Source organism: Marmota monax, unplaced genomic scaffold, assembly GCF_021218885.2.
Source record: "Marmota monax isolate L192 unplaced genomic scaffold, Marmota_monax_Labrador192_F-V1.1 WCK01_AAM20220418_F8-fsc00090, whole genome shotgun sequence".
Classification (NCBI taxonomy): domain Eukaryota; kingdom Metazoa; phylum Chordata; class Mammalia; order Rodentia; family Sciuridae; genus Marmota; species Marmota monax.
This window is the reverse complement of record NW_026695219.1, coordinates 2,874,363-2,899,175: the sequence shown is the minus strand read 5'-3', so window position 1 is coordinate 2,899,175 and position 24,813 is coordinate 2,874,363. Positions and strand designations below refer to the sequence as shown.

Here is a 24,813-nt window from a genome sequence, read left to right as displayed (position 1 = left end):
ATTAGATATACAGAGATGACCACTATACACAAATATTTAGAATGGCTATAATAAAAAACAAATAGTACTAAGTGTTGGTAAGGATGTGAAGAAATTATAACTTTCACGTTTGCTTGTGGAAATGTTAAATTCACACTTTGAAAAACAATTTGGCAATTTCTTACAAAGTTCATATAATTAACCAGAGGTAAACAGTTTTACTCCTACATATCTACAAAATATATATCCACAAAAATATTGGACTTGAATATTTGCAGAAGTATTATTCATAAAATATAAAAATTGAAAATAGTTCAAATGTCCATCAACTGGTGAATAGATAAAGAAAATGTGGCACACTATGGCACTAAAATTCTGTTTGAAAAAAAAAATAAAATGAAATAATACAGATACTTGAAAATGTGGGAAAACCTCAGAAAACATTAAATTAAATGAAATGAGGCAGACATTAAAGATCATATATAATTCATTTATATGATAACTTTGGGAAAGACAAATTTATTGACAGCACAAAGCATACTTGTAGTTGTTTGGGACTAGGGGTGGGATGGAGCAGAGACTGATTGCGAATAAGCAGAAAGAAACCTGTTGTGGTAATGAAAGAGTTCTAAATTTGTACTGTGGTGATGGTTATACATTACCTTTTTTCTTAAAATAATTACATTGGGCACTTACACAGGATAAATTTTAAATTATAGCTCAATAAAACTGTTAAACATTTAAAAAACATGCTACCAGTTTTTAATTGAGCAAGTTTTACTGATGTCGGTCTGAAATACTCATCTTTATTCTTTTATTTTCTCCTTTGCTCTGTATAGGAAAACTTCATAATTCCTACATTGTACTTATAGTTAACTTTACAGCCTGACCTTTACAATGATAAAACTCCACTGTTTTATCTAATCTCAAACCAATAGACAAAAAAACAAAACAGTGTGTGTTTGTTCTATAGATGCTTAAGAGATGTCAGGTTCTCTGACGTCCTTTGTATGCCAAGTACAGTGAAACTCCTCTCTCATTAATGTGCTATTTTCCACGTGGTGCCCATGTTTATAAAATCTATATTTTCCAGTGTCTTTCTACATATATCAAGGTCATTGAAAATGTTTTGGTTTTCAATTTACATTAATTTTTGTTTGCCTCAGTGCTATGAGTTTTGTCAAATATGATACAATTGTGTAACCACCAACACGTTCAAGATACAGAGCTCTTCTATCACCCAGAAAAGTTTTTTTTAATGCCATTCTTATACAGTAAATACTTTTCCCCACTCTCAGTCCCAAGCAACCTTTGATCTAGTTTCTGTCCTTATATTTTTGCCTTTTTTAGAATGTCATATAAATGGAATCATATAGTACATCTTTGGATCTGGTTTCTTACACTTGGTACATCACTTTCAAAATGCATCCACGATGTTGAATGTATAATTATCTCATCCATTTTTATTTCTGAGTGGTATTCTTTTTTCATGAATTTTTTTTTATTTCCTCTATTGGTTTTCTTCATCCAATTTCATTGATTGCTCCAGTTAACTTAATTTCTTTCTATTTTTCTGAATTTCATTTGCTTTTTTCCCCTGAGTTTCTACGGATGAAAATCTAGATATTCTTTTTTGAGTTAGGTATTTAATGCTATGACTTTGCCCTATGCTATGTCTTGGATGCATCCTAGATTATTTTGTATCTTGTGTTTCCATTTTCATTCAGTTCAAAATATTCTCTAATTTTCATTGTGATTTTAGAAGAATGTTTTAAATTTTAAAACATTTGGAAAATTCCCAGCTATCTTTCTGTTGTTGAGATCTCATTTATCCTGGTATGGTCCTCTGAGAACATAATCTACATGGCTCTAATTTTCATGATTTATTAAGATTTGATTTAAGAGTTGAAATTTGGTCTAGGTTGCTGATTGTTACAAATGTGCTTGAAAATAATGTGTATCTGCTGGAATGTTCTATAAATATCAGTTAGGTCAGGTCTTCTATACCCTTACTTTTCTATTTCCTCTTTGGATTACAAAGAGAGAAGTGTTGAAGCCACCAACTATCATTATGAATTTTTCTATTTCTCCATTCAGGGCTATTATTTTGTTTCATGAATTTTGAAACTCTGTTTATAATATAAATTTTGATAATTTGGAGTGAATCCTTCTAGCAAGTAGAAACAATAGATTCTCCTCCTTTTTTTTAGAGAGAGAGAGAGAGAGAGATAGAGAGAGAGAATTTTTTAATATTTATTTTTTAGTTATTGGCAGACACAACATCTTTGTTTGTATGTGGTGCTGAGGATCGAACCCGGGCTGCACGCATGCCAGGCGAGCGTGCTACCACTTGAGCCACATCCCCAGCCCCGCATATTCCTCCTTAATAACTTCTCTCAAATGCATAATGTTTTCATGCATAAACCATGTTGACACAGATTCTTTTGTTCTGTCCTTCAGGTTAGCTTAGTGGTCCTCAAACTTTAAAGTATAGAATTCTGCACAAAAATCCATGTAAACTTCATGGATTATTTTAGGAATATACAAGGATAAATTTAACTGTACCTGATTTTTTTTCTCATGCACTTACTTTAGAACCCTGAAAAATTCTTCTTCACAGTGTATATTTTCCTCTTTTATTTTGCTTGAGAATGTCCACTCCAAAGGTCATGTTTTCAACCAAACTTCTATGAAGTAGATAGATCCAAGCTCCCATATCACTTCATGTCTCTGTCATAGCACATAAAATACTACTATATTTGAAATATATGTGAGATTTCCTCTAAGAACTGAATCATCTGTTTCTTGTTATAGTAACCTGATATGTAGTTATGTTCTTAGGGGTGATTTTTAAAATAAATAGATGACTAAATGAATATATGTTTTTTTCTGCTATCTCCAACAAAGTGGCTAGATAATTTAAGTTTTTCTTGACTCTTGGTCTTACTCATAATTGTAGAATCATAATCCCTAGCAAAATACTTCACTCTGCATTCTTTTGCTGATTTATTAATCAGACTGTTTACCATCTTTGAGTACAGTACCCAAATGATATAGGAAAAATCATTATTATTACTATCATCACCTTCATCATCATCATCATCATTGGTTTTTGTGGTATAACTCCTGCTTGGAAGTACTTCACTGGTATTTCCAGGACCCATAAGTGAGTGACCTGCTATCAATGGGTAATTTTCTGTTCTTCTGTTCTGTCCAACTGCTTCTATGGGGTGCCACTCTTACTTCTTTTAGCTATTGCTGCATCTTTTCTGAGAGTAAGACAACCAAGGTGTCTTGTTCTATAGATTCCTAAGAGATGCGAGATTCTCTGATATCCTTTGTGTGCCAAGTACAATGAAAATCCCTCTTACTGTTCTCTTTTCCACATGGTGCCCATGTGGTTCTCCTACATTTTCCAGTGTTTTTCTACATATAACCTCTTCCTCCCACTTCCTTTTTAGAACTCAGATAGGAACATATGAAAGACCTGGACCAGAGAACATATTTGAACTCATGGAATCCTTCCTCTTTAATGCAGTCTAAATTTTGTACTTGACTTATTTTAATTCTTTTTTTCTTGGGAAAAATTTTTTCTTCAGGAGAATTCTTAATAGGGGCAGATTATTTCTTGCAAGCCTGACCCATCTATCTTCCAGATACACCTAGACTGAATTCCAGAAGTCACCACAATTGTGACAAATGGAGCATGATTTATTGTACCTCAGGTATCTACAGGGCCTATTTAATTATTTGCAATTGGGTGGACCAGCTCCAAATGATCTTATTTGTGGCTGCTGATATGCAGAATATGGTGACGGAGCTGAGCCTTTTGTAGGTATTGATAGCAGAAATCAAGTGCCACAGGTAGACAGACACCCAAATTGTACTACAATTATTAATCCAGGGAAATAACTACTAATAGAGGTTTCAAGAAGAAATAGTAAAATAGTATAATAGTACATAAATGACATCCAAAGGCTAAGAATCTGGGACATGGTATACCTGTATGTCCAGGCAGGAAAGAAAATGTTAATTGGATGATATTCAATGAGAAAAAGGACCCAGCTACCAGACTCACTGCTGAGTGTGGGCTTCAGGCTCTGGATAAGGGACCAACAAGCATTAAACAGGATCCAGACCTAAAAAAGGGTTGCTAAAATGAAGCAAATGAATGGAGGCAAGGGAGAGATACGTGTGTATTTATCCATTCTTTCTTTCAGAAGATGTTTATGAGAGCCCATATGTGTCAAATGCTTTGTTAAGAAGCAGCTCACTCACAAGACCTGGCATAGATAATGCTCAGGAATGGAATAGAATTCTGCTCAGTGTGCAGAACAGAGACACAATAGCAAGGTAAGAATAGCAGCAAGTGTAGCTCCATGATGACACTTGAGAGTGTCAGCTGTCAATTTAGAAAGTATTTATATACACACTAGCATTTATGGGGCTGTGCTAAAGCTTTGTGTGCATTACTTCATTCAGTTCTCTCTGTTGCCTTTTGAGGTGTGTATTGTCTCCATTTTTATGGTTGAAAGAGACTGATCATTTTCAGTTGTAACAAATGAAGTGTTATTTACTGTTCTTTGGGTTTCTATGGGATCTACTAAGTTATTTACAACAGGATGGGCCACGTCAGAGAGGCCCTCATCCTTTTTGCTGCTGTGGAACAGAGTAGTCGGGCCTGTTGCTGGTACTGATAATGGGATCCAGTTCAGGAAAATGAAGGGAGTTAGCAAAGGTTCTAAATTAAAGTAGGAAGCGGGGAGAGCAGGAATTCAACCTAACTTTTCTTAGCCCAGTGCCCCTATTTTGTTTTTTACATTGCATCATTGATAGTAATGCTACGTACTGTTAAAATACAGAGTCCTGTTTTCTCCCCTACCACATAGTCTCAGAACAACACATATTTTGAATTCTCATGCTGCATTTCTATCTTTCTTCTGTATTCCTCTGTAACATTGTGCCACCACCACTGTGACTTGTAGTGGCTCTGACATTTCATTCTAATTAGCAGTGTTTGATCTGCAGTAGGCTAAGATATAAGATGCAGTAATAGCATTTACTTATTGATCATCAACTATTGGTAGACTCTGTGCTAGACCCTTATGTGTTTTATCTGTACACTTCTTATTCAAGGCCAGAGATACTATTCTTTTTTGGTACAGATATTTTCCATGTACCCTTGCTCTCATGTATGTGCAGCCCCTCTCATTGTCAACAAATCTCATCAGAATAGTAGAATTGCTAACAAAATAATAGTAATTTGTTCAATTAATTAATCTAGGCATCATGATAACCTAAGGTCCATAGTTTACAATAGTATTTATTCTTTTTTTAAAAGACAGCTTTATTAAAATATAATTTACCCATGATTAACCTATTTAAATTGTATAATTCAATGTTTTTAATGCATTCACAGTATTGTACAACAATCACAAAAATCTAATTTTAGAGCATTTTTAACTTCCTAAAAGAATTTCCATACACTTCAGCAGTCAATCCTTATCTTCTCACCTTAAGACCCCTAAATAATTACTAATATGCTGTCTCTCTATATAAATTTGCCAATTCTGGACTTTTCACATAAGTGGAATCCCACAATATTTGGCTTCTTTGACTTAACCATTTTGCAGCATGTATCAGTAATTCATTCCTTTCTTAGTAATTTTTTTATTTATATATGACAGCAAAATGCATTACAATTCTTATTACACATATCGAGCACAATTTTCATATCTCTGGTTGTATACAAAGTATATTCACACCAACCTGTGTCTTCATACATGTATTTTGGATAATAATGTTCATTACATTCCACCATCATTTCTAACCCCATACCCGCTTTCTTCCCCTCCCAACCCTCTGTCCCCTCTAGGGTTCGTCTATTCCTCCCATGCTCCCTCTCCCTAACCCACTATAAATCAGCGTCCTTATATCAGACAAAACATTTGGTATTTGGTTTTTTGGGATTGGCTAATTTCACTTAGCATTATCTTCTCTAACACCATCCATTTACCTGCAAATGTCATGATTTTATTCTCTTTTATTGCTGAGCAATATTCCATTGTGTACATATGCTACATTTTTTAATTCATTCATCTATTGAAAGGCATCTAGGTTGGTTCCACAGTTTAGCTATTGTGAATTGTGCTCCTATAAACATCAATGTGGCTGTGTTTCTGTAGTATGCTGTTTTTAAGTCTTTTGGGTATAGACCAAGGAGAGGGATAGCTGGGTCAAATGGTGTTTTCATTCCCAATTTTCCAAGAAATCTCCATACTGCTTTCCATATTGGCTACACCAATTTGCAGCCCCACCAGCAGTATATGAGTGTACCTTTCCCCACACATCCTCGCCAACACCTATTGTTGTTTGTCTTCATAATAGCTGCTATTCTGACTAGAGTGAGATCAAGTATTTATTCTTAATGTTGTACGTTCTCTGGGTTTGTACAAATTTTTGAAGTATAGGAATCCTCTTTCACTGCCTTAAAAATTCTCTATGCTCCACCTATTCATCTTTCCCTGCCTCCTAACCTTTAGCAAACACTGATCATTTTACTGTCACAATAGTTTTGCTTTTTCTAGAATGTCATAGTTGGAACCATACTTTGGTTGACTTCTTTTCCAGATTGACTTCTTTCACTTAGTAATATCCATTTAAGTTTTCAGAGATGCTATTCTTCTTCCCAGTTTATAGATGAGGAAATTGAGTCTTATAAGGCTGAAATGAATGAAAGGCAGGTGTGTCTGATTCCAGAGGCTCTGACCTCTTTACTTCCTTTTAGAAAGATGACCTTGGAAAGGGCACATTCAAGTTTGACTCCATGTCCTTTGACTCCCAATCTAATGCTCTTTCTACAGTTCAGTTCCCCTTGTTAAAGAAGATGATACTATTAAGAAAAATAAGATGCATAGGTCTGGATTTATGGCAGGCCCATTTCCCTGGGTCTCTCATAGTGTCCCATGCCAGAGCAAACTGTGGCCCCTGCACCATTTCCTGGCCTCTGCCTGTAGTCTGCTGGCACTGAAGAGGGTTGCACAGTGTGGGGTGGGGGTGGGGTGGGGGAGTAGGGGGTGGGGGAGGGGTAGGGGGGCAGAGAAAGAAAAGTAAGTACAGGAATAGAAATCTTCTTCTCTACTTAGAACCATTGTCCCACAGTTGTTGTCCACAGATCTTTTTATCAACATTACACTTTGCCATGAAATAATCTCAAGGTATTCCATACAGCAATATAGTCTGATCATTATTATTTCAGTGGTGACTATAATATACACAACATACACACACACACTTTATGTTATACTTGATTTATCTTCCACTTTCTGTATTTACCAAAGATTCCACTGATGATTTGGATCAATCTCATCCTTGGAGCACATTAATTACATAGGACCACATAACATTTTGTTTTCTCATTTCTCATTGATTTTTAGTTAACATTGCATGTTATGAAATTAGATTTTATGAGTATGATTATATATATAATTTTCCAGTACTGTCACTAAAACTGGCCACACAGTTTTATAGGGCAGGAAGTAGGGGGAGGGGAAGTCCTCATTTCCTGTCTCCAAAAAAAAAAAAAAAAAAGATTTCAATTAAGATACTCAGACTTGATTCAAGCAGTTTAAGAAGGAGCAGTTTTTTTTTTTTTTTTTTTTTTTTTTTTTTTTTTTTTTTTTAGCAAAGCAGAAGTATAGTACACTCTAAAGGAGGTGAAGTGAGCTTCACCAAGAGGTGGTGAGCATTCTTTCCTCACAATTTTGGTTTTTATCCAATGCAATTCCTTTCTCTCATATTTATTTAATAGTGGGTGGTCCTTTTTGTTCTACTTCCTGATTTTTCTTCTCCCCCCTTTGGGTCTTGAGATGCACCTGTGCAGGGTCAGCCATCTTGAAAATATCCTATCAATTTTCCAAAAGTCCAGAAGGGGATAAAAACTGCAATGTAAATGATATTATAATGAAGTCCAAGTCACACAATAATTAGTTACTGCACATATCTAACTCTTTTGTGAGGAAAAAGGAAGGTAGTTTTTTCTTGTATACTCCTCTTAATGGAGAAGTTAAACACACCAGTAAAACCTTGAGGGCATAACAGCATATATCCAAAACCACAAAAAGTGGTTTGATATGGCTCTTGCCATTCTCACCCGTATCTATCTGACTGCTTACTCTAATGCTAATAACCCACCATATTAGTGAAAACTTTTGACAAATTACATCTGATGGAATTTGGTGGAAATTGAATTAATATGCTGTTATGTTTTAGATATGAGGTGTCTCCAAAAGCTCATGTAAGACTGCAAAAAAGTTTAGAGGTGAAATGAGGGCCTAACCCTAATCAGTGCATTAATCCCTTAATGGGGATTAATTGGGTGGTAACTTTAGGCAGGTAGGGTGTGGCTGGAGTAGATGGGTCATTGAGGGCGTGCCTTTGGGGTAGAAGTTCTGTCCATGGTGAGGGGAGTCTCTCTTTCTCTCTGCTGTCTGGTGTGATGTCCTGAGCTGCTTTCCTCTCTCACACCCTTCTGTCATGATATTCTGCTTCACCTCAAGCCCAGTTATGGACTGAAACCTCTGAAACTGTGAGTGCCAAATAAACTTTTCCTCCTCTAAAATTGTTTTTGTGAGGGCTTTTGGTCACAAAAATGAAAAAGCTGTATAAACATGTGCCAGATCTGTGTATTTTTAGACTTTGCATTCACAATTACTTTGTTGGGAGAGACTGTAGGTCACCTTTTGTCCATCTGAATCTATGTGGTAGTGAATCACGTGCATGTGAAGATTTAATTCATAGTAAATACTATGAGTACTGAAAGCCTTGGGAGCCAGACAGTGATGTAGTTCCATTAGTAGGGATGTTCTACACCTGTCCGTGATAGTGCTGAATTGCTGGCTGCCTCTTTGCAGTAAGTCAAACAGGAGTGGTAACTAATCTCCCTTTAGTTCTTATGCCAGTGATTGGTTAAATTATGCTATTAACCAATATTTTTGAAAATCTAGTAAACATTAAACATCTATTAAGTTCTAGAACTATATGTTTGAACATATTAGGCACATTTCCACCCTCAAAGAGCTTATAGCTCAGTAGATATTCAGCCAGTGACAGCTCTTGATGGATGGTAATTAACATGTCTTTGGGATGAGTTGCAGGCACCTTTAGAATCCTACAATTAGATCTGTACCTTATGTACAAACTATAAGTGAAGATGGCAATTAGTAAAAAGCCCATTTTGATAATTTTAAATATTGAGAATGAGTAATTGAGTTCTGGTGTATCAGTAAAACCTGCTATGCATTCTTTAGATACTATATTAAAACCAAGGAAATTAATACATTTGGGAGAGCTCAAATATGCCTTCATCTTATGCAGTATTTCAGCCACATCATATGCTGTTCTCTATGTCCTCATTCTTGAAACACTTCCTTTTCTTGGCTTCTTTGGGCTTATATTCTATTGTTTTTTCTCCTACTTTCTTGTCCCTTGCTGATCACTTACCTTGAATTTCTGAGTCTATTCTTGGGCCACAGTCCCTTATCTATGCTTGCTCTCTCAGTAATGATCATAGCTATCCATGGTTTTAAGTGCATCCAGTGCTGATGATTTCCAGATGTATATCTTTAACATCCATCTCTCTCCCAGATTCTTGACTTACATATCCAACTACTATTTCACATCTCCATCTTATTGCTAGTATTCATCTCAAACATAGTGCAACTAAACTGAATTTCTCTTCCTTCTCAGTTTTTTTTTTCCATTTTAGTAAGTGACACTTTCATTCTGTCAGTTGCTTAGGCTTAGGACTGAGCTCTCTACACGTGACCCTTGGTGTCCTGTTCAGTTGGGTGAGATGGTGATATAACAGCTTTACTCCTGGTCATTATAGAACTTGAAAGGCACAGCCACATGGATTTCTTTTGTGGGAGAGGGCCTCCCACCCAATCTCAGTATTTCTGAGGAAGCAATGAGCAAAGTAGGCTGGAGGAGGCTTCAACAAGACTTCACTCTTCCGGTTTTCCATCCTTCTGTCAAAACATAAGTCTTTAGTGTACAGTATCTTTTCCCATATAAAATTGATATGCCTACAATTTCCTATAGTGGGAAAGTTGGATGGCTCCAAATGCAGTTTCTTACCTCTTTGTGTGAAATATAAACCCCAACACCTGTTTACTATCTTGTTGGTTGAACCCAGCTCTTAGCCCCCCACTAATCCTACACTGCTTCTGGGTTTAGGATTCTCGGTCATTTAGAAAAGTTCATTTCAATTTTCTGGGTGACTAAAATGAGTCTGGAGGTGTGGGGATGAAACGAGCCCTTTAAAGATACTGACTCAGAAATAACTAAGCACTTTTCCCTCCACCCTTTTGGTAGGTGAATCAAGTAAATAAGTGAAAAACCTAGTTTTAAAAAGTTTCCGGGGCAGCTTTTGACTTTCCAAAGCTCAACTTTGGTAATATTCATCTTCTATGGCTTCTGTATCTTATCTTTAGATTAGGGTTCCTGATTTCAACCTTCAACTCTCCTTTACAACCTTATCTCTCATGGTTTTCTTCAAAAGAAGGCTCTCAGGATGTCTGAGGAGTGCTAACTAATCTCCCTTTCTAGGCACATTGGCCAGTTGACTACAGTAAATCTGCATTTCCATTTGTAAAGTGGCAGTGGTGATTATTCTCGACTTATTCTGGTAATTACTTTATAACAAAGCTGAGCAAGATGTTGCATGTAAATTACTTAGGGTAATTCCCGATGGAGAATCACTAATCTTTAAATCACTGTTCTTCATCCACTATTTCTCTTGCTGAATGAGTCTCTGAACTTGCTCCATACATTTCTGTCTTGATGTGATTGATCATGGCTTTTCCTTTCCCTTGCAACACTCGTTTCCTCCTCCTCAACCATTATGTGTTCCCTGTCATGAAATAAGGTTTTATCTTAGGCACTTACCTCAGAGATCTTTACAGATTTATCTTTTACTGACAGCGTAAGCTCCTTTTCCTCTTCTGTACGTGCTCTGCTACCACACAGCTTTGCACACTCCTCCCTCTGAACTGTCATACTCGCCTACTACGTTCTTACGGTCCTGAAGTATATTCTGTCTAGCATTCTGGCATTCACACAGAGGTTCATTTCCATTCCTAGTCTCCAAGCACTTTGAGATCTGTGAAAACTCATCAACCTTAGAGGAAAGGCTCTACAGAGGTTGATCTGTCCTGGGAGGCTACTCAGGTACCAGTGAATGAGGAAAGTGACATTCGAGAGCCAGACAACTTTCATCCAAAATAGTGGCCGAGGTGATTACTGACTGTAGCAGCTAACTCATCTCCCATTACTCTCTTCTATGTTCTGTGATATAAACACACCAGAGAATCTTAACACATTGCTAATGTGTAATAGGAAGTAAGCTTGGCCTCTTTTACTCAGATACTTCCTTCTCCTGTTTTCTGTGCATTGGAGTCTAGCAACACATGGAAAACATCTTCCCCTTTAAATACACTAAAAGTCTCCATAATTTGCTTGTAAGTGTTCTTCACAGGCTCACAGAGCCCCACCTTATAGGAGTGCTTTTCCTATGGACCACAGGACATAAGAGAAAAGGAAAGAATCGCCCCCCGTGTAACTACATTTTTTGCTAAATTTTGAATACTCTGTGTTCGTCTGTCTGCCTGTCTTTATCTCTGATTGTAGCACATGGAAACTGCTTTAGTGGAGTGTAATAAATATGGTAGAGCTTTTCTGTATCTGATGTTCAATTTTCTCAATATAGTAGTATACATCGAAGAAGGCCCTAAGCTCAAAATTGTATTTGTCTTAGGACCATTAAAAAATGTTGGAAAAGTCTGTTGCCATTCAGACCTTGTCTGCATACTGACTAGCTGGATTTGGCTGCTTACCCACATAAGAAATAGGCAGATGATGGAAAATGGAAAAGTTAATTTTATGAAGCCTGATCAAACTTGGGAGAAGTAGTAATAAGTCCCCAACCTATCCACAAAAAAAGATGGATCTGAGCTCATATTTTTCTTTGGCTTGCTTCCAGTAGACCTCAGAGTGGGTGGCAAGTCCTGTAACTCGTATCGATCATATGAAGTCATTGCACTTGGGAATAATTTGCAACTTTGATTGTTCAAAGTCTGGGAGTATTATGGGTGTTAGGATAAAACTGACTCAGAAGTATGAATAGTGTTTTCTCACGTATCCTTCCTCTGGCTTAACCTATGAGTAGGTGTGTGGCTGAGTGTGTCTTTGGAGAATGAGAATGTGGGCTTCACAACTGCATGTTTCACTATAAATCTTCAGGATTCTCCAGATTGGAGAGGGCAGTGTTTGGAGGTAGGGGACAGGAAACAAAGGTTGGTAATATTCATATTACCATAAAAATAGCTAATCTAAACCCAAATAACCACTATTCTCTTAGACCAATCAATGATACTTTTTATAGAAGTTAAAATAAAAACATTTGTCTGTAAAATTCATAAATTATATTTATATACATTGTACTTAATGTTCGTATCAACCCCATGATCTTATGAGGCAGGCCTCTTCATTTGTATAGGAAAAGAAAGAAAGGTTCAAGTAATGAGACTATCAAGTGTCCCTGGAAGAAAAGACCTAACCTAAAGGCCAGGGATGAAGGTCAAAGACTGAAGCACAAATCCTAGGTCATCACTTTATGAATGAGGGACTTGGGCAAGTGTTATAAAACCTCTGGGCCTTAGTTTATGCATCTGAAAAATTAGGATGACAATATTCATCCTGCATGATTGTTATAAAGAAAATAACATGGAAGTTGTATTTCAGATACCAAAATGGTCTAATAATCACTAAAGGAAAAACTTGTGACAGACAATCTATGTTTTCCTTCCTGGGAGCACCTCGTTATGCCAAACAAGTTCCTTGGCTCCTTTTTATGGCAAAAGTTTCAGGGAAAAGAGACCTGATGGCAATATAGATCCTTAAAATTGCTTGCCTTTCATGTTATTTAAGGGACTGTGTTGCTCAACTTTCTGTTACTGTAATACTTGAGATAAATATATTATTTTAGGAAAGGAAAGGTTAATTTTGAATCACATTTTCTGAAGTGTTAGTACATGGTCAATTGGCCCTGTTGCTTTGAGCTCATGGGAAGGCAGTACATTATAAGTAAGTAAGCTGCCTTACCTTATGGTAGCCAGAAAGCTAAGGGAGGCATAGGATGGGATTGGGCTCTCACAGTTTTCTTCATATGCATTGTCCCTGTGACTTAACTTCCTTCCACTTTGTCCCACCTTATGAAGGTTCTGCCAGTTCCCAATAGCACCACCCTGGCAATCCAGGCTTTAACATATGGACCTTTGGGAGACATTATAAATTCAGAGTATATTAGGGGACACTAAAAATTCTGGAAAAAAAACCCCAAATGTTTCCTGGTAAATAAGCTCCCTGTTTATTGTATTACATCTGAAGTCTGAAAATAAAATTTTCTTCCCTGTTGATTCTGTCCTCTTTCCGCTTGACAGAAATAGGTGACTCATTTCTCAAGGTTTGATGATGGCAATGATGTAAGGTTTTTAAAGTCACCAGCAAATCAACTAACCTATTAAAACTAAGGCTGAATTTAGACACAGAACCAGATTTGCTTTGTCCCTGTGTTATTAGTTCAAACCCTGAATAAGTTTTTCTAATGCAAGGCTAACCTGCTGTCTCCATGCCCTTAACCTGTAGGTTGTCCCTTAACATTAGTCACATAGTTTTTTTTTAAAGGCACAAATTCAAAGAATATACTATTCTTTGCCATCCTCTTCCTGTTTGGTATTTGAATTTAAGACAGTACATTTTTTTTATACCAGTAAATGTAATTATCTCAAATCATGAACATAATACCTATGTTTTATTTTATGATTTTACTAGTTTTGCATTTTTCTTATCAAAATCAGTATGTTTACTTACACAAAAGCACAACCGGCAATACCAAGAAATACTCTGGAATCTAGATTGTCATATGGGCTTCTTTTTAAAAAAATAGATTTTTTTTAGTTGTAGATGGACACAATATTTTATTTATTTATTTATTTATTTATTTATTTATTAGAGAGAGAGAGAGAATTTTTAATATTTATTTTTTAGTTTTCAGTGGACACAACATCTTTATTTTTTAAAATTTTTATGTGGTGCTGAGGATCGAACCTAGTGCCTCACATGTGGGAGGCAGGGCTCTAATATTGAGCCCAGCCCCAGCCCCAGCCCCCATATGTGCTTTTAAAAAAAAAAAATATAATAACTTGGCAATATTAGAAAACAGAAGACAAGACCAACAAGTGCCTTGACAACACAGAACTGACTGTATAAGCTACAGGAACAAGCAGCTTCCAGTACACATGGGTTCCTGATAGAGAAACCTTATGTTGCTGAAGACCTGGGGTAATCATTCCTTCTAAACTTTGTATCCTGTGATCTTTTGTTTATTAAACTGTGAAGGCTGTCCTCTTCTTTCTGGATTGTTAAGTGGACAATTTCAAGAAGAGCACAAACCTATATAACATTAAAACAGCCCAAGGAAAAAAGAAGCATAGTTAGTCCATTCATCTGTTTATAGGATGCATTCACTTTGGTTGGTTTTAGGTTTTGTTTTGTAGTTCACCTACTGAACTCAGTGACTAACAACACTCCAAAGTTGTTGAAATCATGGCTAATTGTCTGAGGAACACACATGAGATACTGAAATTCTACCCATTTTTTGTGCCTCTGTCACTGTTGGTTTTGGTACATGTTTAATCCATTGCTCCAGACGCCTGAGGTATTCTCATATGTCATTCAATGATAGATCATATTTCCTTATATGGTAATTTAAAATCCTCTAGGATTCACTTATTACTATAAGATCCGATTGCAGAGGATTTTGGAAGCATGTTATACTATGAATATAGATAAACATTTATTTTTAAATTTTCTGGCTTTTTATTTCATGATGCTGGGTCCTATTAATGTTCATAGATGAGTGCAGTGAATAAAAAGATGGATAAGTGGAAAAACATTTATGGAAGTAAAAAAAAACTAAGTTGTTGATATGACTAAGAATAGGTGGCTTCTTGCTTTCATTGGCATAATGGGAACCATGTCTGTCTAATGGGATTGTTGTGAGAAATGAGGGAGACAGAGAGAGACAGAGATAGAAGAGAGAGAGAAACAACTCTGGAGGCCACTAATAACTCTATTCAAATGTAATGTGATGATTTCTTTTTAGTATGGTAATATTTGCTTTCCTAACATTATGAGAACATAATATATTTGATGAATGAAATTTTGAAGGTTTTACCTATTTAGGTAGCATTAAAAATAACTAATTTCACAGAAACATTTTGAAAATATGTAATGTGTTTCTCTCCTTCATTAAATAAAGCATAATGAACATAATTTAACCTTATTTTAATGACTCGTGGTTTTTATTATAAAGTGTGAAGCAAGGCAGTAATTTTTTGTTCATGATTAAGGTTTGTAGGACTGATGGCTCCTACATTAAATCATTAAGTGGCTTTAGAGCACTTTGCTTGTCTAATTAGATTATTCCCATCACCAGTCACTTCTCACTAGTCTAAAAAGATGACATTATTGTTTCTAATATTAAATCCTGAGGACTTGAATGAAATACAATTTAAAAGAGAAAACAGAAATCTAAGCCTATTAAGAGCAATGTTAGTTTACCTAAAATGTAAGGTAAACAATTTTTAACTCTGAAACTGGAGTGATTGTCTTTACTGCACAAGTAGGAAACCTTCTCTGTTGCCCAGCAAGCTACTCTGCTCCTCCCTGTCTTCAGTAGCCTTTTGTATATCAGCCCATATTTATAATTGCATAATCACTCTGCCAGCTGCCTCTTCTGGCAGAGTGGTAACCTTGAGGGCAAAAATGATAAACCTTGTACATCCCACTATTCTGCCTCACGGCCACAGTAAGTTTGTAATGAGTGTATATAAAAATATATGCATAAGGGATTTGCAGGCTCTCTTATTCTGACTGTCTCCAAACATGTTTGAGGTGAGTCTTTTCAGAATGACTGTGAAGTTGTAGAATCAAAACATATTAAATGATAGTTGTATCTGATCATAAAATTCAGGGTTGATTAATCCAGGTTTCTCTTTTAAAGTAAATGTTTTGTTTTTATTTTAGAGTTATTGTCCTCCTGGCAAATAAAAGGAGGGAGACTGGATAGAAGGGCATATACATGAAAATTCAATTCTTTTATCTATTTCAGATCTTTGAGAACTCATTAGCAACAAAAGCCTGAGTAGTGATTGGAATACTTTGTAGAGAAACTGATAAACTTGGTAATAGTGAATGTAAGCAGATTCTAGAAGAGCCAGAATCTGAATTTTCTGTGTTGTCTGTGTTATGTGGCTGTCCCACCCTGCTGATGGATGATGGCTTTTCTGAAAGGGCACCTTACAGGGTAACTGTCAACAGTCCTGGGAGGTTTCCCTTAGCGATGTGACCAAGAGATCCATTGAAATTAGGGCATATTCTTTTATACCTACAGCTGCCTCTTCTCAGCTGAGGTAATGTGAGAAATGGACTAGTTGAGAACCATCCTAGGCCCTGGAGATACCAATTATAAATACACTCACACACACAAACTAACCCTCACGGAAGGAAACCAAACCAAGTTCTTATAAAGAAACCATGTATGTATCATACCCAAATTCACTTCTGATTGACATATAAATTGTTAGAGTCTGTAAACGAGTCAAAATAACACCTGGCATTTTGCCAGGGGAATGTTAAAGTTCGTAAACAAGTCTGGATGGTGCCTGGCAAAATGCCAGAGGGAGTGGTTTGAGAAGTAACAAAAGCAAGCCATTAAGTGTGGAGATTCCTGATTGGTTGACTGCTGTATCTAGTTTATGCTAATTAGATAAGCTGTGTGGAATGTATAAATACTGCTCCTGTCCTGCAATAAATGGCTCCTACTCCTGCTGTATCAACGTACACAAGTTATTCGTCACCCCCCGGTTATTTTGCTGCAGCCGGACTGCTGCAATAAATGCCTCATTTAATAACTAATAAGTGATGAAGTCATATTGCATTAGCCATGAGAAAAAATATATACAGTGGGTTCAAAGCAACAATATCTGTTTTTTATTAACGACTAAAGAAATGCAAATACATTATCACATTCCCATATGCATAAGGATGGAACAAACGCATGAGTTTCTTAAAAAGCAAAACTTATGGAACATTTGCATCAATATACATGTATATAATTTTCTATATATTTATATAAAATATACAGCATTTCGGGGCTGGGATTGTGGCTTAGCGGTAGAGTGCTTGCCTCTCCTTAAAATTCTTGTCTACCACCAATGTCAGAATATAAACTTGTTTGGAAATAGGGTCTTTGCAGATGTAATTAATTAATGACCTAGGGATAACATCATGCTGGATTTAGTGTGAGTCCCAAATCCAATGACTGGTATCCTCAAAAGACGAAGAGAGGACCCAAAGAAAAATAAGGGAGAATACCTCATAAAGATAGAGTCAAAGATAGGAGTTATGCTCCCATGAGCCAAGGAATGCTGGAATTGGTAAGGAAGGATTTTTCCCTAGAGCCTTTGGAGAGAGGGTGGCCCTGCTGACACACACTTTAATTTCTGACTATGGACTGTAAAACATTAGGAAAATAATTTTCTTAAGCCATATAGTTTGTGGTAATTTGTTATGACAACCCTGGGAGAGTATACTAGTTTATTTTTTTATTTTGATTTTATTTTTGTGTGTAGAACTGGGATTGAACCCAGGTGTACTTAACCACTAAGCAACATCCCCATCCCTTTTTATTTTTTATTTTGAGACAGGGTTTTCACTAAATCTTGAGATTGACCTGGGAACCTGCAATCCTCCTACCTCAGCCTCCTGAGTTGCTGGGATTACAGGTGTGCACCATCACGCTAGGCTATTTATTTTATTATGTTCTCTGGGTGTGTCCTCTAGAAGGATGCTTCTCAGACATGAACTTGTATCAGAATCAGTGAAAGGGCTCATGAAAACACAAATTACTGGGCTCCCCCCTGATTTTCAGATTCGGTGGATCCGAGATTCTGAGATGGGGGCCAAGGATTGAACTCCTGGGCTGCAGTGATGGTCTCTCCTGAATCTCCCCAGTAGCTGGGACCACAGGCTCCACAACGCTTGGAAAGAATTCGCATTTCTAACAGTTCTCCGTAGATGATGCTGATGCTTTTGAAATGGGAGCCAAACTTCAAGAACCACTGTTCTCCAGTATAAGCTTTGAGGGTTGAGACAAGGTTTTTTTTCTTTTTAATCATTGTTTGTTTAATTTCTGGCACAGAGTCCAAAACATAATATGTAATGATTAACTGTTTGTGGAGTGAATTATTAAATTGGTAGTTAAAATATATTTGTGTATATTAAAAATGAAATATAAAAATATATTATCTATCCCATATATTCTACTGTCTAAATGAGTGTTGGTTAAAAATATAAACTGCTGTGCCCTTCAAGTCCTATACAAATTTAGTCTTTACCTCATACTGTGGTGTTAATAGCTAAGTCTTCTAGCTCCTTACAAAAATAAGTCCATTAGATGAAGAGAATTCCCATAAATGAGTGAACCGTTTACCCAGAGACAGCTGAAGATTTGAATGGGATGGAATAGAACTTTGACCCAACTGGATGGTAGGTGGATGGCATAATTTAAGTCTATGTTTATGATTACAGTCATTTGAGGAAGATGCTTTCTAGTGATGTAAAACCTTATTGGTAACCATTAGAATAGTTCCTTAAGTTAAGATTATAAAAAAAAAAATGTGTCAGTATTAGAATGAGCTGATCCCAAGTATGCATTGCAAACTGATGGCCAGTGGGCAGAATCTGGCTAGTGGATATATGATGTTTGATTTGCACCATATTTTTAAATGTAGAAAATATCACATTACTACTCAATAATCTGGTTTCTCTGGAAAAGTAAGTATGTGAGGGCAAGCTGGTAGTTTTTGGCACAGTTCCAGATTGGTGCTAGTTAGATGGGTCATGGGCTCCTCAGAGAGACAGTCACCTTACTCCTCATCTTCACATAGCTGGTGATGTTACTTTCTGGGCCCTCCTGTAGACAATTGAGTTTTCAACCTGTCATCTTGTTGTATAAAAAACCTTAGTGAACATTTGGTACATATCAGGAACTGAAACTGGATATGAAAAGATGATTAAGACAGTCTTATCCCCCGCGCCTACCCCTACTTAGATGGTCTATTGGGAGAGACAGGCACTGAAGCAAATAATTATAATGTTAAAGTGCTACAGTGTAGGTTTGCATAAAGCATTAGAGGAGTTACTGCTAATTATTACAAAATATCAGGAGAGAAAAATAAAAAGATTCAAAGTTTTTTTGTCCCTTCTTGTAGGAGATGCCATAGATGTGGGAAAAGATTAAAAACAATGCAGAAAGAGTCTCAACAAAGTGCATACTTTCCACTGGGCTTTTTCTTCAATTTTTTTTATATGTAACTCTTTTGCTTACAGAGAACATTTAGTTTGTGCTCCTCTTATCTCTGCCACTGAGTACAGCAATATAATAGCAAGGCAGTAGATTTCATTTTTTCTTTTCTTCATGGTGTTAAGTACATGATAAGGTATTAAATTACTGCTTTTTCAGTGTCATAGAAACAAGTATTAATAAAAAAAATTAAACAAAGGACTACTACCACCACCATCAATATGTATTGTATTTGGGCAACATTATTTTGATTCTATCAGACTCTGACCTACATGACTCTCTGTATCAACTATTTGCTTCACTTTTCAGAACCATACTTTCTACTCTGGATGTATGAAATGTGGTAATTGCTTGGGTAATGATCTCAAAAACCTATTTCTTATAAAATTTGGTAGAGTTACATGAAAGAGGACCATCTCCATAATTTGACATGTATGCTTCTTTCTGCTGCTGGATTCTGCCCAAAGGAATTTTCATTACCTCACAGGATAATGAGCCAAATTATCTATATTAATTTCTCATGGGAAATAATGAAACATCACATCATGTAGAGCTGAGGTAGTCAAACTGCTCGAAACCTTTGGATGTTATGCAAGTTTATTTTTCTATATGAGAATACCTTGAAAAATGTGAGAGGGTGTAAGGAAAATAAAGAAGGGGGACACAGAGACAAGGTGCAGAGGAAGGAAAGGAAGTGGTTACTTCCCAAGCGGCCATGTTTATTTATACTAATAGGTTATATTAGGTCATTAGTACCATAACTACCTTATTGTTTAGAGTATCAGTAAGGTTGCTTATTCTGCAGTTACATTCCACAGTTACAGTATACAGTATCCAGGGGCACCAGAGCTTGGTGAAACGTTGTAGTTATCTAGCACTCAAGAACCTTTATTCCCAGGAGTTATGTGCCTAAGATCAAGGTAAAAATGGATAAAACTCTTAATACAGAACTTCCTTGTGAAGAACATTGCTAGAGCGGCCAGGCATCCTGTGTCTTTTACCCAGAAATTTCCTAGCCACCAAGCATGCCACAATCACAAAGTTTATCAGAGACCCCAATCCCTAACACAGAACCCCTACAACAAGGCCCACCAACAAAGAAGTTTCACCAAAATGAAACCAAGATATTGGGTATAATTACTAGTGTCCAAGCATTTCAATGTGACAGTCTAGTGACTGTTCACACCAACTGTTTGTGACTCTAATATTTTTTTTCTCTCCTGTAAGAAGACTATGATAAGACTAAAACTGATAAATCCCAGTAACGAATAAAATATATATTCTTATTTTGTTGGTCACAGTCAAATGGAATGCATCCTTAAAACTTCAGAGAAGTGTGGCAAATATTTCTTGAAAGCCGAAGTTCTTGAAAAATGAAGAGTACCCAGCATTATTTTGTGTTTAACATGTTCAGAGCAATGTGAATTCATTTTGTGTAAAATCTTTCTTTAAAAGTGAGTGATGTCTGGTGTGTCTGTCTGGACTGAGAACTAGGAACATGCCCATCTGTTAAGGAGATCCCACTGAGCATGTTGTTAAAAATCCTGCTGTGCTTTTCATCCTTTTACCTCTCCCTGGTCCTGGCCTTCAGGTTCAGCCCTCTGGAAGGATTGTTGTGGCTAGCATTGACCATCTTGTTGAAATCTCCAACAGAGCCAGTGTTCTTTGATTTTCTGACATCCAGTCCGTGTGTTTCTTGTACCTGACCAAAATGACATTTTATTTGAAGAGTGTCAAGTCTCAAACTCCAGAAGGATAATAGGAAGGTAATGGGGGAAAATTATTGACCTTCAAAGTATCTATTCTGGTGTGTTGGAATAAAAGTTCCAATTTCATTTGATTGAGTTTTAGGAGTTTTCAGTGGGAGGCACAAAAGGAGCTCTTGGAGTTGCCAGGGACTGACATCCTCCTCCTCCAAAAGAGTTACTGAATTTGACTTCAAGGAGGTCATCCCACTGTGCACCATGGAGTGGCCCTGACTTGCAGGTTTGGAGTCCTGATTTGGTTAGAACATGGAGAGTCAACTCATCCTTCAGCATGCAAATGCACATCCTCATAGCTTGTGCTATTGGCACATAAATCAGAGCAGAATTTATTAATTTTCAGTTAAAAAAACAGTATTGGCCAAGGGTGCTGGAAACCTGTGTATTCTTGTTAATGCAAATTTTCTTTTCAGACAAAATAAGAAGATATTGATTTGGTGACCATGTATTTGAAAAAGGGGCATGTGCAATCATTTCCACAGAACTGGGTTAAACATTGGATGGGCTAAGTTGCCCTCTCTACTCTGATATAAAGTCACAGCTAAGGCTTTCTCAGGCCCCTTGTTTTCCTGGCTTCCACTGATTAAAACTTTTTCTGACACATAGCTGTTTTAAACCACCAGTGTTTATGTCTTCCTGGCCATGGAGTCAGTGTCTAATCTAACTTTGTGCCTATCTGCTCCTATTATATAGTTTTTGTAGTGGTTAATTGCAAGACAGTCTAACTTCTAGCTTTTACTTTTTTTTTTAAATTTATACTATCATCTTCAATGTGCCGTCTCCAAATCTGCATTGTAACTATGATACAGGCTTTTACAAAGGTGGCAATTGTTGATGGACTGGAAGCTTAATTTACAAGCCTAGTTAGATTGCTTTAGTACAAACTCTGCTCTTCTATTTATTAGCGTGTAAACTTGAGAAAGAAACTTACAATTTTAAGTCTCAGTTTTCCTATCTATACTACCAATGACTACTAGATGGAATGGTTATAATTAAGTGAGATGATATACATAGAATGTCAAGCCAGCTTCCTGGCATTTACTGAAATGAGCATTAGATTATTAATTATTATTAGTAATGGTGTTATAGTCCATGCTATTTGTGTAAATATTTTAAATCATGTTTTAAAAACACTAGTTAGATAACAATTACCAGATCTGAATGGAGATTTTGTTTGTGCAGTCGTCTTTCCCGTGTCAGCAGCGAAGAACCTATAGGACACTGTGACTGCTGATTATGGATACACTGGTAACTATGATTCCTTCTCATGGCTAAAGTCCATCAAATATTATATTTAAGTTATTCTTACACAGTTGCCTAGGCACATACAGACAAACCTTAGAATAATGTAGTTTCTATTTTGAAATGTCTCCTGAAAGAGAGTGTTTTATTGGATGAGTAGTTCTTCGTAGTTTCTGTAGATTATCATTTCATGCCTGAACAAATTTAAAATGCATTATCTACCATATACCTTCTGATTCCAAAGCAGCGGAATGTGGTCAACAACATGAATCCACTTTGAAAAGACCAGCTAACCAACAATAAGGCCTGTATAGTTTGATAAGGTCAAGAAAAGAGAAAATTTCAGTGAAAAGGTTTATTAAGGTGGAACTGTACCACAAACACACAGCTCCTCCCCAACTCTGGGGCCATTTGATATCAAATTGTCTAATCACCATATTAACTCTAAATTAACTGGTTACTATGATAATTAGTTCTTATTTTAAGGTATAAATGAAAATATGTGTCAAGAGCCACTATGTAAAACTGACAAGGAATTCTGTGAGCATGAATTACAATAGCATTCTATTTTAAATTTGAACACACATTCTGTGTCCCAGTTCTTGATTTTCCACTTGTTTCACCTCGTTCCACTTAACATTCAGGTGATGACTCACTCACTTCTCCTCACTTGGAAGAGGAACCACATAATGTCGATGGTTCAATGTCTGACGCAAATTTTGTACAGAGGCTGAAATCTTATACAGTGTTCTTTGGACTTTCAGAATAAAGGTGCTTTATTGATACCACTGGCCAAGGCATGGTCTGAACCACATGATGATCAGGCAAGAGTGATGGAAATTGCTTTTCCCAAGTTCCTTCTTTGACAATGCTGAACCCTAAATGTTTCCAGATTAAAATTCTATGTGTGACAGATTATAAGAGATAGAGGAAACTCTGGTCCCTATTAGCTAATTCAGTCACCTTAGATCCATATTACTTATTGATGATGTGAAGTTGTAAGTGCTCTACAGAAGTATGTATGACAAAAATGGCCCAAGCAGCAGATTTTTCTTCCTGCCATATTGATTTACCTTTCCTAGAGGTGCTCCAGTTTTCCACTGACTGGACCTTAGGCCCAGAACACCTCCCCTTCTCTCCTTTCTATCTCTCATGCACTTGCCTGCATATTCCTTGTTCTGCATGAACGTAACATTATATGTTTCTTAGCACCAGTCACCTCTTAGAAATACTTTCCAAACTGGTCTCTTCCCAGTCTGGTTCAGTTGTCCTTCTTCTATGATATACTTCTTGATTCCATAGTATTTGGCTTATGTTTTCATGCCAAATTAACCAGACAGGAATAGCTTATTTTTGAGTATTCAGTAGATGCCCAATATCTTCACTCAATAAGTAATAAACAAGTGAACGGGGTGGGTAGACAGAAGGATGAGTGGAAAGAATGGCTATTTCTGCCTGGAACAGTTGGAAGGCATCTACAGTTGAGCTGTTCTGGAAGGATATGTAGGTTTTGTCAATAAGAGAAGGATTCTGGGTAGGAGAAACAGTACATGCAGAGGACACAGAGTTAATGAAAACAAATGGTGAATAAGAAAAAGAGTAAATATTTTTATGAGACAGGTGGAAGACATAGGGTGAAAGCAGGTGGGTAATAGAATCTGATGTTGAACAGATCAGGTGGGATTAAATTATGAAAGGCTTTTAAGGCCAGAATAGGCAGAAGAGGAAGCATAATTTCCTAGGCAGGCAACTGATATAATAAAAATGGATTATGTGTTCACAAATAACTTAAAAGATAAAGCAATTATTATTCCTTTGTGGACTCCATATGGTGTTTGTGAAATTTGTAAACTCCTTGAAGCTTAATGTATCTGGAAAAATAAGAGACATAAGCTCCTGGGTGCTATTTTATAAATATTGCATAAATTGATGCATGAAGAGGCTGATAAATGGCTTCATGGAAGGATTTGTAGAAAAATTGATTTTTATGATTTTCAGCGCATTTAGGAATGCTAGGCACTTGTTTAATTGTCCTTTTAAGTGGTCTTTGGGGTTGAAAATTGTACTTCGCATCTTCATTTGACCCTATAATTTTAGGTATTTGAGGAATAAGTGTTATTGTATCAAAGTCACTGACTCAGGAATGGTAGAAAAACCTGAACTCCTAAGGAAAATATCAGGGAAATATTTTCTACCTTATTTTTTGGTGCATATATAAAATACTCTTTACACTAAAACAGGCATCATCATGATTGGTACATTTCCCCTAATGCTTGTATGTTAAAAGATGAACATTCACTCATTCATCAATTCAACATTGAAATGACTCCATTTATTTGACAA

The 24,813-nt window shown here is 36.5% G+C and overlaps 1 protein-coding gene and 1 non-coding gene across 5 annotated transcripts in view; both read left to right on the top strand.

The window, feature by feature from the left end:
- Positions 1-24,813, top strand: part of Rgs7 (regulator of G protein signaling 7) — a 490,322-nt gene that overhangs the window by 156,776 nt on the left and 308,733 nt on the right. The window lies entirely within an intron of this gene.
- Positions 6,891-7,025, top strand: LOC124085044 (small nucleolar RNA SNORA42/SNORA80 family). The gene has a single exon (XR_006849321.1). It is a non-coding gene; the product is annotated as a small nucleolar RNA SNORA42/SNORA80 family (small nucleolar RNA).